We start from the raw sequence: 17,778 nt of genomic DNA on the forward strand, positions 1-17,778 counted from the left end.
CAAACACAGCAGGCTACCCCGCCACGAAGATTATCGTCCGTATGTTCTGTACCCCCATTCCAAATTTTGGACACACCTCCAAGACATCATCCACACTCCCCTCATCTTGATTGTGAGTATCAAACTGAAAAAAATGTGTAAAATGTCAGAACATAATCAAAATCATTCATAACCGCATTAAGTCAAAACATATCCAAAACTAAAATACTTACCGCAGTAAGTAAAAGCTGAATTGGAATCCAAACTAAATGGCCTTGTCCACATCCAGTAAAGATATGTATGTCCACTTGAGCCATACAGTATGACATTGGGTATAAGATGCTGCAACAAAAAATCATGTTGGTTTGTTTGCAAAAAGTAAGTTTGTTTTTCCAAAAATCTCATGTCTGCTTGAGGTAACATTGCAAAATACATATAAAAACATTACTATGTTTGTTTGAACAAAGCGCTATAAGGTAACACATTATGTATTCCAATGTGTTTTTATGGTGGAGTATGTGTGAGCTACAATAAAACTAAAGTGTTTGCTTTCACAATTAAGTAACCAGACACATTTGCCTCAAACAGGCATATGTATGTATTTAAGCTATGAGTGATGATGTTGCTAGCCAGAATAGTTGAAAGCAACAGTGAATGACATGTGTTCCATGTGTAGTGATTGTTTAACATTTCACAAACATATGGATAGCTAACGGAGATTTGTTTAACATTTCAGCTTCGAGTCCTGGGAACAGCATCCCTCCGCAACAACACCAACACAGTGACATGGAGGAGACAAACATCTTAGAAATGCAGCCATTAATGCAAGGAATGAGCCCCCCAGCACCTGTGAGTACACCACCACAGAAAAGCACACCACCACCACAACACAGCCCAACAACACCAGGAACACAAGGCCCTGATCAGGTGTTTTGGACTATTTGGGCTAGACAGCAGGCCACTAATGAAGATTGCCTGCGTAAGCAGACACAAATGTTTGCAAGCCTACCATCTCACCTCAGAAGAATATCAAGAAATCTGAGTAGACAAAATGAGCAAACAACCAGAATAGGCAATACCATGGAACTCATGCGTACAGACATTACACAGGTCATGGGCAACTTACAGCGCATAATGGAAGAACAGCACAGACAACAGCAAAGTTATATGAGCATTTTTCAAAACAATCAAAAGATTAATGAAAGTTTATTCCGAATAGTAGACAATCAAAATGCTGCTACACGTGAACTCAATGCCACCCTCACTAACCTGAATGAAACACTCAGATGCATGCACCAACAGCAAACAAGCAGCAGTTCTGGTACGACTACTCCAAATATCACGCCAGTCTCATCACCACCAAGACGGTCCACCAGAGCACACCAACATGACAGTGCTAAAGGCAAAGGGCAGGACAAGCAGCCACCCAAAAAAACGTGAAAAAAAACAAGTTAGACATTTGTGATAAGTAACTCAAAATAGTTAGCAAGTGTTTTTGTTGCTTAAAAAAATATAACACTTAGCTCCTTGACCCTTTTTTCAACATCATTAATTATAAGTGGGCCAAAAAAATAAATAAATTTAGTACGCACATTTATTCATTAACATTTTTTTTTTGGTATTGGGGGAGGGAAATGTTGATGGAGCCACACATACATGTTAGCAGGAAGTAAACTGACCACTTGATTTTTTTCTAATCATTACTCTTTCTAGATTCCAATCATTTTCTTTGCCTGCAGATACAATAATTGCCAGCCAGGCAGAATGTCTTTAGCAGGAAGTAAACAGACCACTTGATTTTTTTCTAATCATTACTCTTTCTAGATTCAAATCATTTTCTTTGCCTGCAAACAATCCAAATTACAATGTTAGTGATACATATCTTAGCTATCTTATCTATACAACATTACAAGAAGAACACAATTGAGTCGCGTAAAAAGCTTGTAATATGTTGCCTTTGTTTTGTTTGAAAAACATTGTCCAAATGAATGTCAGTATTGTTGGGACATGTTTGTGTGTGTTTAAAATTATTAAGCATGTTTTTACACATGATGCTGAAACAAACAAATATGTACTTTTACAACAAAAAAACAAAAACTGTGTATAATAATGTATATGTGTGTCAAACTGTGTATTTACTTACACATCATCAAGTTTACAGCATCAAACATTAGGAATTAAATTTTTCCTGATTACAGTAAGTTTGTGAGTCTTAAATATGATGGTGCATCACACATAGGGACACATGTATTCTTCAAGGCTAACATATTATATGTTGAGGAGTGTTTTTTGGGAACACAGGTTCTCAAACTCGGCCCTCAGGAACCCACACAGTGCATGTTTTTCAGGTCTACTCACAGAATCACAAGTGACATAATTAGCTCCACCTGTGAACCTTTTAACATATGTCTGTGAGTAATTCATACACCTGTGCTTCTACTGGGTTACGAGAAAAACATGCACTGTGTGTGGTCCTGAGGGCCGAGTTTGTGAACCTGTGCATTAGGACATTACACACAATGATAAAGTGAAATACTAAATGGATGATGTGGGCTTGTAAGAAATTAGCACTGCAAGTTTTCGATCACTTATCCAGACTTAATGCATGCCACTCATAATCTGTTGTTTTGAGATTAAAAATACACACAATACACATGCAACATTTGTTTTTCATATAGCGAGGGTATGTTTGTATGTGTCAAGGAGACAGACACATTCTGAGTAATGGTTTTTGGAATAAAAGGCAAAACATCTATTTATGATTACACAACAAATGAAATAAGCAAACCAAGCTTACCTTAGAAATAGCGATTGATGATCTGTTGCCTAACCTGACTCCCTACATCAGTACTCCAAGTATCACCAGATGTCTCTAATTCCTCTGCTTGCTGGCTGCTTTCTTCCTCCTCCTCCTCCTCCTCCTCAACATGTGGCAGATGTTGTTGCAAACACATGTTATGAAGAAAGCAGCAGCAGAACACAATTTGAGTCACCTTGGAGGGACTATACAACAAAAGGCCACCAGACTTATCCAGACACCGAAACCTAGATTTCAGCACACCAAAACATCTTTCTATCACGTTCCACGTGGACTTATGTGCATTATTGTAATTGTGTTCAGCAGGTGTATCAGGTCGGGACAATGGAGTTAGAAGCCAAGAGAAACAGCCATATCCTCCATCACCTAAAAGACAGATATAGTAACGTGATTCATGTTAAGATACAGCAACACATAAGTAACACACTGTGGGGCAGATGTATTAACCTGTAGAAGGCATAAGGAAGTGAAAAACCAGTGATATGTGCAAGGTAATAAAGGCAGTAGACAATCTGTTCCTAAATGTTAATTTACATATTGGAGCAGATTGGCTGGTGCCTTTATCACCTTGCACAGATCACTGGTTTCTCACTTCCTTATGCCTTCTACAGGTTAATACATCTGCACCTGTATTTGGACAAAGTATACGCAGGCCTACACATATCAAATTACATACCCAGCAGCCATCCATCTGGCATTTGTCCGTCCTCAAACTTATCAAAGAGGGATGACTGACTGAGGATGAAGGAGTCATGGCAGCCCCCAGGGTAACCAGCAACAACACTCATTATTTTGAGATTTGCATCACAAACCACCTGCACATTTGTGGAGTATTCGAAATGGCGGTTTGTATATATGTGCTGCCTGCCCCTAGGTGGTCTCAGCTGAATGTGTGTGCAATCTATGGCTCCAAGCACATTGGGCATGCCAGCCAGCTCTTAGAAATCTACCCTGACGGCATGCCACTGAGACTCCTGGGTAGGGAAGCAGATTGAGGCCTCGATGTGGGGCTGCAAAACAGCCAACACCTGTGTGAACATTTTAAAGAACAATAAACATGAGATTTTAGGACAGAACTGGCCACCGACAAATTAAAACAAACACAAAGCAGAAGAGGTCGTTAGGTATACATCACCTGTGTTAAGATTCTGGAAAATGAGGGCTGTGAGATTCCTATGACATCCCCAGACACAGCCTGAAAGCTGCCAGTAGCCAGAAAGTGCAACACAGCCAGGAGTTTGTACAGGCCTGAGACAGGGCGAGAGCGTGCTGTCTCAGGGTCTAGGCCCAGTTTGACAAGGTCATAGAGACGGAAAATGTTGTTACGATTTAGACGGAACATCTGTATGACCTTATCATTGGACAATGCGTTCAAATTTAAACGCCCCCTAAAAAAACGAGGCCTGCGCAGCCTCCGCGGAACCTGTACAACCTGCTGACCATGTTCAGTTTCTTGGCCCTGGGTACTTACAGGCTGATGTCTGAGTCTGAGGAATCCCACAGCACACAAAAGATCACTGGCCCACAGTCCTGCTGCCATTTCTGAGTGTAGGTGTATTGAAATGGGCCTAACATCCTTTTATAGGCATCCTAATTCAGGTGTGAGTGATTTTTTATTTGCAACACATGTAAACACGACTGAAAAAAGCAGGTCTATTTTTTGCCGCTTTTTTTAAAGAATCGCAAAAAAATACGACCGCATTTGAGCACTCAGAGACTAACACCCAAATACGAATGAATAGTGAATTCCCGTATTCTATGAAATAACAGCCGCGTTTGACCGATGGTCTATTCATTCGTATTTCGGAACATTGTCATTCAAACCATTACGAATAGACCAGACACTGCCGAGATTGGTGCTTAGTGAATTCCCGGATTGGGACTTAGAAAAAAAAACACAAATCGGCCAAACTCGGATTTTTAGTAAATACTGGCCAATGTGTCCAAAGTGTCTCTGCCTTAGAATTAGGCTGAATATGTAACAAAGAATCAAGTCTCCTATGGACGCTTTCCAGCTAATTAGCTTCTCACAGGCATCCCCGTCTTAGACGGGGACGCCTGTCAGAAGCTAATTAGCTGGAAAGCTTCCATAGGAGACTTGATTCTTTGTTACATATGTTACATATTCAGCCTGATTCTAAGGCAGAGACACTTTGGACACATTGGGGTAAATTTACTAAGATTCGTGTTTTCCCGTTTGAGGTCAAAGTTCAATCACGAATGACATCGAAAGTGTAAATATGCAACTTTTTGAATTGATTACGACTAATTTACTAAGCTGCCGTATTCTGCATTTTCGGGTTTTCCGATGTCGATGTCATTCGTTTTTTTAGGCAGTGTTTTACGTGAGTGACTTGTAAAACACTGCCGACTTTAATACAATGAATCTCGGCCGGATCTGAGAGATCCGTGCTGGGCTTCATTGTGCACTTTGTTAAAAAAATAAATAAAGTTTAAATGTTAAAAAAAAAATTGCGTGGGGTCCCCCCTCCTAAGGCAAACCAGCCTCGGGCTCTTTGAGCCGATCCTGGTTGCAGAAATATGGGGAAAAAATGGACAGGGGTTCCCCCATATTTAAGCAACCAGCATCGGGCTCTGCGCCTGGTCCTGGTTCCAAAAATACGGGGGACAAAAAGCGTAGGGGTCCCCCGTATTTTTGAAACCAGCACCGGGCTCCACTAGCTGGACAGATAATGCCACAGCCGGGGGTCACTTTTATACAGTGCCTTGCGGCCGTGGCATCAAATATCCAACTAGTCACCCCTGGCCGGGGTACCCTGGGGGAGTGGGGACCCCTTCAATCAAGGGGTCCCCCCCCCAGCCACCCAAGGGCCAGGGGTGAAGCCCTAGGCTGTCCCCCCCATCCAATGGGCTGCGGATGGGGGGCTGATAGCCTTTGTGATAAGTGTTTGATATTGTTTTTAGTAGCAGTACTACAAGGCCCAGCAAGCCTCCCCCGCAAGCTGGTACTTGGAGAACCACAAGTACCAGCATGCGGCGGAAAAATGGGCCCGCTGGTACCTGTAGTACTACTACTAAAAAAATACCACAATAAAGACATTACACACACACCTTGGCAGTATAACTTTAATACATCCATCCACACCTCCATATACACATACTTACCTTATGTTCCCACGCAGGTCGGTCCTCTTCTCCAGTAGAATCCATGGTGTACCTGTTGAAAAAATTATACTCACATAATCCATGGTTGAAGGCTCCTCGGTAACTCCTTTTGTAATCCACGTACTTGAAAAAATAAAAAAACGGACACCCGACCACGAACTGAAAGGGGACCCATGTTTTCACATGGGCCCCCTTTCCCCGAATGCCAGAAACCCACTCTGACTGATGTCTAAGTGGGTTTCTTCAGCCAATCAGGGAGCGCCACGTTGTGGCACCCTCCTGATCGGCTGTGTGCTCCTGTACTGTATGACAGGCAGCACACGGCAGTGTTACAATGTAGCGCCTATGCACTCCATTGTAACCAATGGTGGGAACTTTCAGGTCTGCGGTTGACCGAAAGTGACCTCACCGCTGACCTGAAAGTTCCCACCATTGGTTACAATGGAGCGCATAGGCGCTACATTGTAACACTGCCGTGTGCTGCCTGTCATACAGTACAGGAGCACACAGCCGATCAGGAGGATGCCACAACGTGGCGCTCCCTGATTGGCTGAAGAAACCCACTTAGACATCAGTCAGAGTGGGTTTCTGGCATTCGGGGAAAGGGGGCCCATGTGAAAACATGGGTCCCCTTTCAGTTCGTGGTCGGGTGTCCGTTTTTTTATTTTTTCAAGTACGTGGATTACAAAAGGAGTTACCGAGGAGCCTTCAACCATGGATTATGTGAGTATAATTTTTTCAACAGGTACACCATGGATTCTACTGGAGAAGAGGACCGACCTGCGTGGGAACATAAGGTAAGTATGTGTATATGGAGGTGTGGATGGATGTATTAAAGTTATACTGTCAAGGTGTGTGTGTGTAATGTCTTTATTGTGGTATTTTTTTAGTAGTAGTACTACAGGTACCAGCGGGCCCATTTTTCCGCCGCATGCTGGTACTTGTGGTTCTCCAAGTACCAGCTTGCGGGGGAGGCTTGCTGGGCCTTGTAGTACTGCTACTAAAAACAATATCAAACACTTATCACAAAGGCTATCAGCCCCCCATCCGCAGCCCATTGGATGGGGGGGACAGCCTCGGGCTTCACCCCTGGCCCTTGGGTGGCTGGGGGGGGACGACACCCCTTGATTGAAGGGGTCCCCACTCCCCCAGGGTACCCCGGCCAGGGGTGACTAGTTGGATATTTGATGCCACGGCCGCAAGGCACTGTATAAAAGTGACCCCCGGCTGTGGCATTATCTGTCCAGCTAGTGGAGCCCGGTGCTGGTTTCAAAAATACGGGGGACCCCTACTCTTTTTGTCCCCCGTATTTTTGGAACCAGGACCAGGCGCAGAGCCCGATGCTGGTTGCTTAAATATGGGGGAACCCCTGTCCATTTTTTCCCCATATTTCTGCAACCAGGATCGGCTCAAAGAGCCCGAGGCTGGTTTGCCTTAGGAGGGGGGACCCCACGCAATTTTTCCCTGTAAATTTAGAACATTTCACCCCCCTTCCCACTGAAAAACATGCACGGATCTCATGGATCCGTGCATGCCTATACAAACACGGGATAAAAAAGCAGGTCTGTTTTTTTTTAGCACTTTTTCACGATTTGTATTTTATCACGGCAGTGTTTGGCTATTGTCGGCAGTGTTTGTGTTTTGCACTTTTTAGTAAATTCCCGATTTCTAGCAAATTGCAGGCGTATTTGACCGATGGTGTATTGATTCGTGATTTTTTCCTAGGACTTCCAAAATATTACGAATGCCCTCATCACTGCCGTGATTTTTGCTTAGTAAATTACCGAGATGACACTTTGATGAAAAAACGGCATCTCGGTCAAAATCGGGACCTTAGTAAATGTACCCCATTGTATCACTACGCTGTCCCAGCGGGAGGTGAAAAAGCATTTATCAACTGTATGCATTTCCTCTAGATATGTTTGGGCTGTGAAAATAAGTGTTCCATATAAGTGTACTTAAGTATTTAGGAGGCTGAATAATATAATTTGCTACTAAGAATTGTTCACTGTGGAGCTAATTAGAGCACCTATTGCATGCTATATTGTTCTAATCAGCAATCTAGTATTCATTACCAGTGCAATCACAAGGTACCTGTGATAAGGATCACTGAAGAAATGGGCTTTGTACATATTATGTTTTAGCTTTTTAAGTGTTTATATTAACAGTTATCAATACAAAATAAATACAATTTTATCTATCCTTTATTGTGGACAGCGCTTTCAATTTAGTTCTTTCTTGTCACAATAAATATATTGGGAACCAACAACCCAATAACTTGAGAGCGGCAGTCCTTAATAATGGAGAGGAGTATTAATGAACTGAAAAAGCATTCTAGCAATTTGAGTTGGGACAGCTGACACACATTGAAGCTTAGCGCTTTTTTTGCTTGGAGTTTGGATTGTTTTGCAGAAGCAGCTGGAGAAATTGAATGAGCTAAGACAGAGCGATTCCACTAAGTATGTGGGACTTGTGGATGAAGCCCCTTCATTCGCTTTGCCATGATTCAAGGGTGGTCAATCTGTTGAAATCCGAGCACTACATTTTGGCCACCATGCTCGATCCTAAGTTTAAAGCCTATGCTGTATCTCTTTACGGCAGACAGAAGTCGACAGAGGTGCAAAGACCTGCTGGTGAGAAAATTGTCAACCAAAGTGGAACATGACCCGTCGACAGGTCCTCCTTAATTTTCTCCCGCAACTAGGGCTGCAAGGAAAAGGATAAGATTTCCTAGCCCAACCACTGGCGGTGAGGCAGGGCAGTCAGGAGCAAATGCTGACATCTGGTCCGGACTGAAGGACCTGCCAACAATTACTGACATGTCTACTGTCACTGCATATGATGCTGTCACAAGGACCTGTGATGGTGGATTCCAATGGGGGCGAATTAATACTCTGTGAGGAAGATGTACACACTGAAAGGGGTGAGGAATCGGAGGATGAGCACAACATCTTGCCTCTGTAGAGCCAGTTTGTGCAAGGAGAGATTAATTGCTTCTTTTTTGGAGGGGGGATTAATTGCTTCTTTTTCTGTGGGGGCCCAAACAAACCAATCATTTCAGCCACAGTCGTATGGCAGACCCTGTCGCTGAAATGATTGGTTTGTTAAAGTGTGCATGTCCTGTTTATACAACATTAGGGTTGGTGGGAGGGCCCAAGGACAATTCCATCTTGCACCTCTTTTCTTTGCATGATGTGCTCTTTGGGGCCTATTTTTAAAACTGCCATCCTCTCTGCCAGTGCAGTGCCTCTCCTAGATGGGCCAGGTGTTTGTGCCTCCCACTTGTGTTGCAAACTCATAGCAAGAGCAAAATAAGAAGCAACTTTACTCAGCCATTCCAAGCTTGCATCTGCTGTACATGAAAACCAGCAGACATACCATTATCTACATAATGTACACTGGCACGAACGCATTAGAAGTCCATTTGTGTGAATGGTAGAGTTATGGCAATATGCAACCGAAACAAAAGTCTCATATGACACACCTCATTCGGGACACTTTTGAATGCTGACAATATTTCCTATTCGTGGACAGCCAAACAGGGCAGGGCTTCTCAAGTGTAAGGTGTGACGTCATTAAAGTGCAAAGCCATTCCCTCCACCCACAGTGGTGTACAACTTGCTTTAATAATGCAATTTCAGATTCTTCTCTAATGACTCTAGAACCTGCTTAGCCACAGCAGCCACTGTGGTAATATTTGCCACCTAAAACCCAAACTGCTGGTTGATAAGTGGGCAAGATCAAAAGCTGTATGCAGGGTTCCACAACAGAATAATACTTCAGTGGACTAGAAAATGATCAAATCCTTTAATACTGGTAATGAGATCTATGCAGAATTTTGTGTTTTACCCATTTGCCAGAAGCCGGCACTAACTGGTTCTTCGTTTCATATCCACGTTTAATCCTGTGGACAACTTTATTCTAAGGGGTATATTTACTAGAGATGAGCGGGTTCGGTTCCTCGGAATCCGAACCCCCCCGAACTTCAGCCTATTTACACGGGTCCAAGGCAGACTCGGATCTTCCCGCCTTGCTCGGTTAACCCGAGCGCGCCCGAACGTCATCGTCCCGCTGTCGGATTCTCGCGAGGCTCGTATTCTATCGCGAGAATCGGATTCTATATAAGGAGCCGCGCGTCGCCGCCATTTTCACACGTGCATTGAGATTGATAGGGAGAGGACGTGGCTGGCGTCCTCTCCGTTAGAATAGATAGAGACACTTGAGTTGATTTACTACTAACTTAGTAATTTTGGGGAGCATTAGGAGTACTCAGAGTGCAGAGTTTTGCTGATAGTTACTAGTGACCACAACCAGTTTTATTTATTATTTAATATAATCCGTTCTCTGCCTGAAAAAAAACGATACACAGTCACATACCATATCTGTGCTCAGCCTCAGTGTGCTGCATGATAATATCATCTATGTATATCTGACTGTGCTGAGTGCTCACTGCTCACACAGCTGAATTGTGGGGGAGACTGGGGTGCAGTTATAGCAGGAGTACAGTGCACACTTTTGCTGCCAGTGTGACTGACCAGTGACCACCAGTATATTGTAGAGATGAGCGGGTTCGGTTCCTCGGAATCCGAACCCCCCCGAACTTCAGCCTTTTTACACGGGTCCGAGGCAGACTCGGATCTTCCCGCCTTGCTCGGCTAACCCGAGCGCGCCCGAACGTCATCATCCCGCTGTCGGATTCTCGCGAGGCTCGTATTCTATCGCGAGACTCGGATTCTATATAAGGAGCCGCGCGTCGCCGCCATTTTCACACGTGCATTGAGATTGATAGGGAGAGGACGTGGCTGGCGTCCTCTCCGTTAGTAGATAGAGACACTTGAGTTGATTACTTAGTAATTTTGGGGAGCATTAGGAGTACTCAGAGTGCAGAGTTTTGCTGATAGTTAGTTACTAGTGACTGACCACTTTATTATTTAATATAATCCGTTCTCTGCCTGAAAAAAAACGATACACAGTCACATACCATATCTGTGCTCAGCCTCAGTGTGCTGCATGATAATATCATCTATGTATATCTGACTGTGCTGAGTGCTCACTGCTCACACAGCTGAATTGTGGGGGAGACTGGGGTGCAGTTATAGCAGGAGTACAGTGCACACTTTTGCTGCCAGTGTGACTGACCAGTGACCACCAGTATATTGTCTGCCTGAAAAAGTTAAACATTCCTGTGGTGTTTTTTTTTTTATTCTATAAACGCATTCTGCTGACAGTGTCCAGCAGGTCCGTCATTGATTATATTATATAAATATTTACCTGCAGTAGTGTTATATTTTTTTTGTTCATCTCTATCATTTTTATCATCTCTATATTAGCAGACGCAGTACGGTAGTCCACGGCTGTGGCTACCTCTGTGTCGTCAGTGCTCGTCCATAATTGTATACCTACCTGTGGTGGGGTTTTTTTTTCTATCTTCTTCATACTAGTAGTTTAGGAGTCTGCTGACAGTGTCCAGCAGGTCCGTCATTATATTATATATACCTGCAGTAGTGATATATATATATTTTTTACATCATTATCATCTCTATACTAGCAGACGCAGTACGGTAGTCCACGGCTGTAGCTACCTCTGTGTCGTCAGTGCTCGTCCATAATTGTATACCTACCTGTGGTGGGTTTTTTTTTCTATCTTCTTCATACTAGTAGTTTAGGAGTCTGCTGACAGTGTCCAGCAGGTCCGTCATTATATTATATATACCTGCAGTAGTGATATATATATATTTTTTATATCATTATCATCTCTATACTAGCAGACGCAGTACGGTAGTCCACGACTGTAGCTACCTCTGTGTCGTCAGTGCTCGTCCATAATTGTATACCTACCTGTGGTGGTTTTTTTTTTCTATCTTCTTCATACTAGTAGTTTAGGAGTCTGCTGACAGTGTCCAGCACGTCCGTCATTATATTATATATACCTGCAGTAGTGATATATATATATTTTTTATATCATTATCATCTCTATACTAGCAGACGCAGTACGGTAGTCCATGGCTGTAGCTACCTCTGTGTCGTCAGTCACTCATCATCCATAAGTATACTAGTATCCATCCATCTCCATTGTTTACCTGAGGTGCCTTTTAGTTGTGCCTATTAAAATATGGAGAACAAAAATGTTGAGGTTCCAAAAATAGGGAAAGATCAAGATCCACTTCCACCTCGTGCTGAAGCTGCTGCCACTAGTCATGGCCGAGACGATGAAATTCCATCAACGTCGTCTGCCAAGGCCGATGCCCAATGTAATAGTACAGAGCATGTAAAATCCAAAACACAAAATATCAGTAAAAAAAGGACTCAAAAATCTAAAATAAAATCGTCGGAGGAGAAGCGTAAACTTGCCAATATGCCATTTACCACACGGAGTGGCAAGGAACGGCTGAGGCCCTGGCCTATGTTCATGGCTAGTGGTTCAGCTTCACATGAGGATGGAAGCACTCAGCCTCTCGCTAGAAAAATGAAAAGACTTAAGCTGGCAAAAGCACAGCAAAGAACTGTGCGTTCTTCGAAATCACAAATCCACAAGGAGAGTCCAATTGTGTCGGTTGCGATGCCTGACCTTCCCAACACTGGACGTGAAGAGCATGCGCCTTCCACCATTTGCACGCCCCCTGCAAGTGCTGGAAGGAGCACCCGCAGTCCAGTTCCTGATAGTCAGATTGAAGATGTCAGTGTTGAAGTACACCAGGATGAGGAGGATATGGGTGTTGCTGGCGCTGGGGAGGAAATTGACAAGGAGGATTCTGATGGTGAGGTGGTTTGTTTAAGTCAGGCACCCGGGCACTGGCAATTCTGACGAGTCCTCTCCTGCCTGGGATTCCTCCGATGCATCCTTGCGTGTAACGCCTACTGCTGCTGGCGCTGCTGTTGTTGCTGCTGGGAGTCGATGGTCATCCCAGAGGGGAAGTCGTAAGACCACTTTTACTACTTCCACCAAGCAATTGACTGTCCAACAGTCCTTTGCGAGGAAGATGAAATATCACAGCAGTCATCCTGCTGCAAAGCGGATAACTGAGGCCTTGGCATCCTGGGCGGTGAGAAACGTGGTTCCGGTATCCATCATTACTGCAGAGCCAACTATAGACTTGATTGAGGTACTGTGTCCCCGGTACCAAATACCATCTAGGTTCCATTTCTCTAGGCAGGCGATACCGAAAATGTACACAGACCTCAGAAAAAGACTCACCAGTGTCCTAAAAAATGCAGTTGTACCCAATGTCCACTTAACCACGGACATGTGGACAAGTGGAGCAGGGCAGACTCAGGACTATATGACTGTGACAGCCCACTGGGTAGATGTATTGACTCCCGCCGCAAGAACAGCAGCGGCGGCACCAGTAGCAGCATCTCGCAAACGCCAACTCTTTCCTAGGCAGGCTACGCTTTGTATCACCGCTTTCCAGAATACGCACACAGCTGAAAACCTCTTACGGCAACTGAGGAAGATCATCGCAGAATGGCTTACCCCAATTGGACTCTCCTGTGGATTTGTGGCATCGGACAACGCCAGCAATATTGTGTGTGCATTAAATATGGGCAAATTCCAGCACGTCCCATGTTTTGCACATACCTTGAATTTGGTGGTGCAGAATTATTTAAAAAACGAGAGGGGCGTGCAAGAGATGCTGTCGGTGGCCAGAAGAATTGCGGGACACTTTCGGCGTACAGGCACCACGTACAGAAGACTGGAGCAACACCAAAAACGCCTGAACCTGCCCTGCCATCATCTGAAGCAAGAAGTGGTAACGAGGTGGAATTCAACCCTCTATATGCTTCAAAGGTTGGAGGAGCAGCAAAAGGCCATTCAAGCCTATACAACTGACCACGATATAGGAGGTGGAATGCACCTGTCTCAAGCGCAGTGGAGAATGATTTCAACGTTGTGCAAGGTTCTGCAACCTTTTGAACTTGCCACACGTGAAGTCAGTTCAGACACTGCCAGCCTGAGTCAGGTCATTCCCCTCATCAGGCTTTTGCAGAAGAAGCTGGAGACATTGAAGGAGGAGCTAACACTGAGCGATTCCGCTAGGCATGTGGGACTTGTGGATGGAGCCCTTAATTCGCTTAACAAGGATTCACGGGTGGTCAATCTGTTGAAATCAGAGCACTACATTTTGGCCACCGTGCTCGATCCTAGATTTAAAACCTACGTTGTATCTCTCTTTCCGGCAGACACAAGTCTGCAGGGGTTCAAAGAACTGCTGGTGAGAAAATTGTCAAGTCAAGCGGAACGCGACCTGTCAACATCTCCTCCTTCACATTCTCCCGCAACTGGGGGTGCGAGGAAAAGGCTCAGAATTCCGAGCCCACCCGCTGGCGGTGATGCAGGGCAGTCTGGAGCGACTGCTGATGCTGACATCTGGTCCGGACTGAAGGACCTGACAACGATTACGGACATGTCGTCTACTGGCACTGCATATGATTCTCTCTCCATTGAAAGAATGGTGGAGGATTATATGAGTGACCGCATCCAAGTAGGCACGTCAGACAGTCCGTACGTATACTGGCAGGAAAAAGAGGCAATTTGGAGGCCCTTGCACAAACTGGCTTTATTCTACCTAAGTTGCCCTCCCACAAGTGTGTACTCCGAAAGAGTGTTTAGTGCCGCCGCTCACCTTGTCAGCAATCGGCGTACGAGGTTACTTCCAGAAAATGTGGAGAAGATGATGATCATTAAAATTAATTATAATCAATTCCTCCATGGAGACATTCACCAGCAGCAATTGCCTCCACAAAGTACACAGGGAGCTGTGATGGTGGATTCCAGTGGGGACGAATTGATAATCTGTGAGGAGGGGGATGTACACGGTGATGAATCGGAGGATGATGATGAGGTGGACATCTTGCCTCTGTAGAGCCAGTTTGTGCAAGGAGAGATTAATTGCTTCTTTTTTGGTGGGGGTCCAAACCAACCCGTCATTTCAGTCACAGTCGTGTGGCAGACCCTGTCACTGAAATGATGGGTTGGTTAAAGTGTGCATGTCCTGTTTATACAACATAAGGGTGGGTGGGAGGGCCCAAGGACAATTCCATCTTGCACCTCTTTTTCTTTCATTTTTCTTTGCGTCATGTGCTGTTTGGGGAGTGTTTTTTGGAAGGGCCATCCTGCGTGACACTGCAGTGCCACTCCTAGATGGGCCAGGTGTTTGTGTCGGCCACTAGGGTCGCTTATCTTAGTCACACAGCTACCTCATTGCGCCTCTTTTTTTTCTTCTTTGCGTCATGTGCTGTTTGGGGAGTATTTTTGGAAGGGCCATCCTGCGTGACACTGCAGTGCCACTCCTAGATGGGCCAGGTGTTTGTGTCGGCCACTAGGGTCACTTATCTTAGTCACACAGCTACCTCATTGCGCCTCTTTTTTTTTCTTCTTTGCGTCATGTGCTGTTTGGGGAGTATTTTTTGGAAGGGCCATCCGGCCTGACACTGCAGTGCCACTCCTAGATGGGCCAGGTGTTTGTGTCGGCCACTAGGGTCGCTTAGCTTACTCACACAGCTACCTCATTGCGCCTCTTTTTTTCTTTGCGTCATGTGCTGTTTGGGGAGTGTTTTTTGGAAGGGCCATCCTGCGTGACACTGCAGTGCCACTCCTAGATGGGCCAGGTGTTTGTGTCAGCCACTAGGGTCGCTGAGCTTAGTCACACAGCTACCTCATTGCTTTTTTTTTTTCTTTGCGTCATGTGCTGTTTGGGGAGTGTTTTTTGGAAGGGCCATCCTGCGTGACACTGCAGTGCCACTCCTAGATGGGCCAGGTGTTTGTGTCGGCCACTTGGGTCGCTTAGCTTATTCACACAGCTACCTCATTGTGCCTCTTTTTTTCTTTGCGTCATGTGCTGTTTGGGGAGTGTTTTTTGGAAGGGCCATCCTGCGTGACACTGCAGTGCCACTCCTAGATGGGCCAGGTGTTTGTGTCGGCCACTAGGGTCGCTGAGCTTAGTCACACAGCTACCTCATTGCGCCTCTTTTTTTCTTTGCGTCATGTGCTGTTTGGGGAGTTTTTTTTGGAAGGGCCATCCTGCGTGACACTGCAGTGCCACTCCTAGACGGGCCAGGTGTTTGTGTCGGCCACTTGGGTCGCTGAGCTTAGTCATCCAGCGACCTCGGTGCAAATTTTAGGACTAAAAATAATATTGTGAGGTGTGAGGTGTTCAGAATAGACTGAAAATGAGTGGAAATTATGGTTATTGAGGTTAATAATACTTTGGGATCAAAATGACCCCCAAATTCTATGATTTAAGCTGTTTTTTAGGGTTTTTTGAAAAAAACACCCGAATCCAAAACACACCCGAATCCGACAAAAAAAATTCGGTGAGGTTTTGCCAAAACGCGTTCGAACCCAAAACACGGCCACGGAACCGAACCCAAAACCAAAACACAAAACCCGAAAAATTTCCGGTGCACATCTCTAGTATAGTGTCTGCCTGAAAAAGTTAAACACTCCTGTGGTGTGTTTTTTTTTTATTCTATAAACGCATTCTGCTGACAGTGTCCAGCAGATCCGTCATTCATTATATTATATAAATATTTACCTGCAGTAGTGTTATATTTTTTTTGTTCATCTCTATCACCTTTATCCTCTCTATATTAGCAGACGCAGTACGGTAGTCCACGGCTGTGGCTACCTCTGTGTCGTCAGTGCTCGTCCATAATTGTATACCTACCTGTGGTGGGTTTTATTTTTCTATCTTCTTCATACTAGTAGTTTAGGAGTCTGCTGACAGTGTCCAGCAGGTCCGTCATTATATTATATATACCTGCAGTAGTGATATATATATATTTTTTATATCATTATCATCTCTATACTAGCAGACGCAGTACGGTAGTCCACGGCTGTGGCTACCTCTGTGTCGTCAGTGCTCGTCCATAATTGTATATCTACCTGTGGTGGGGTTTTTTTTTCTATCTTCTTCATACTAGTAGTTTAGGAGTCTGCTGACAGTGTCCAGCAGGTCCGTCATTATATTATATATACCTGCAGTAGTGATATATATATATTTTTTATATCATTATCATCTCTATACTAGCAGACGCAGTACGGTAGTACACGGCTGTAGCTACCTCTGTGTCGTCAGTGCTCGTCCATAATTGTATACCTACCTGTGGTGGGTTTTTTTTTTTCTATCTTCTTCATACTAGTAGTTTAGGAGTCTGCTGACAGTGTCCAGCAGGTCCATCATTATATTATATATACCTGCAGTAGTGATATATATATATTTTTTATATCATTATCATCTCTATACTAGCAGACGCAGTACGGTAGTCCATGGCTGTAGCTACCTCTGTGTCGTCAATGCTCGTCCATAATTGTATACCTACCTGTGGTGGTTTTTTTTTTCTATCTTCTTCATACTAGTAGTTTAGGAGTCTGCTGACAGTGTCCAGCAGGTCCGTCATTATATTATATATACCTGCAGTAGTGATATATATATAGTTTTTATATCATTATCATCTCTATACTAGCAGACGCAGTACGGTAGTCCACGGCTGTAGCTACCTCTGTGTCGTCAGTCACTCATCATCCATAAGTATACTAGTATCCATCCATCTCCATTGTTTACCTGAGGTGCCTTTTAGTTGTGCCTATTAAAATATGGAGAACAAAAATGTTGAGGTTCCAAAAATAGGGAAAGATCAAGATCCACTTCCACCTCGTGCTGAAGCTGCTGCCACTAGTCATGGCCGAGACGATGAAATTCCATCAACGTCGTCTGCCAAGGCCGATGCCCAATGTCATAGTACAGAGCATGTAAAATCCAAAACACAAAATATCAGTAAAAAAAGGACTCAAAAATCTAAAATAAAATCGTCGGAGGAGAAGCGTAAACTTGCCAATATGCCATTTACCACAC

This window comes from Pseudophryne corroboree, chromosome 6, assembly GCF_028390025.1.
Source record: "Pseudophryne corroboree isolate aPseCor3 chromosome 6, aPseCor3.hap2, whole genome shotgun sequence".
NCBI lineage: Eukaryota > Metazoa > Chordata > Amphibia > Anura > Myobatrachidae > Pseudophryne > Pseudophryne corroboree.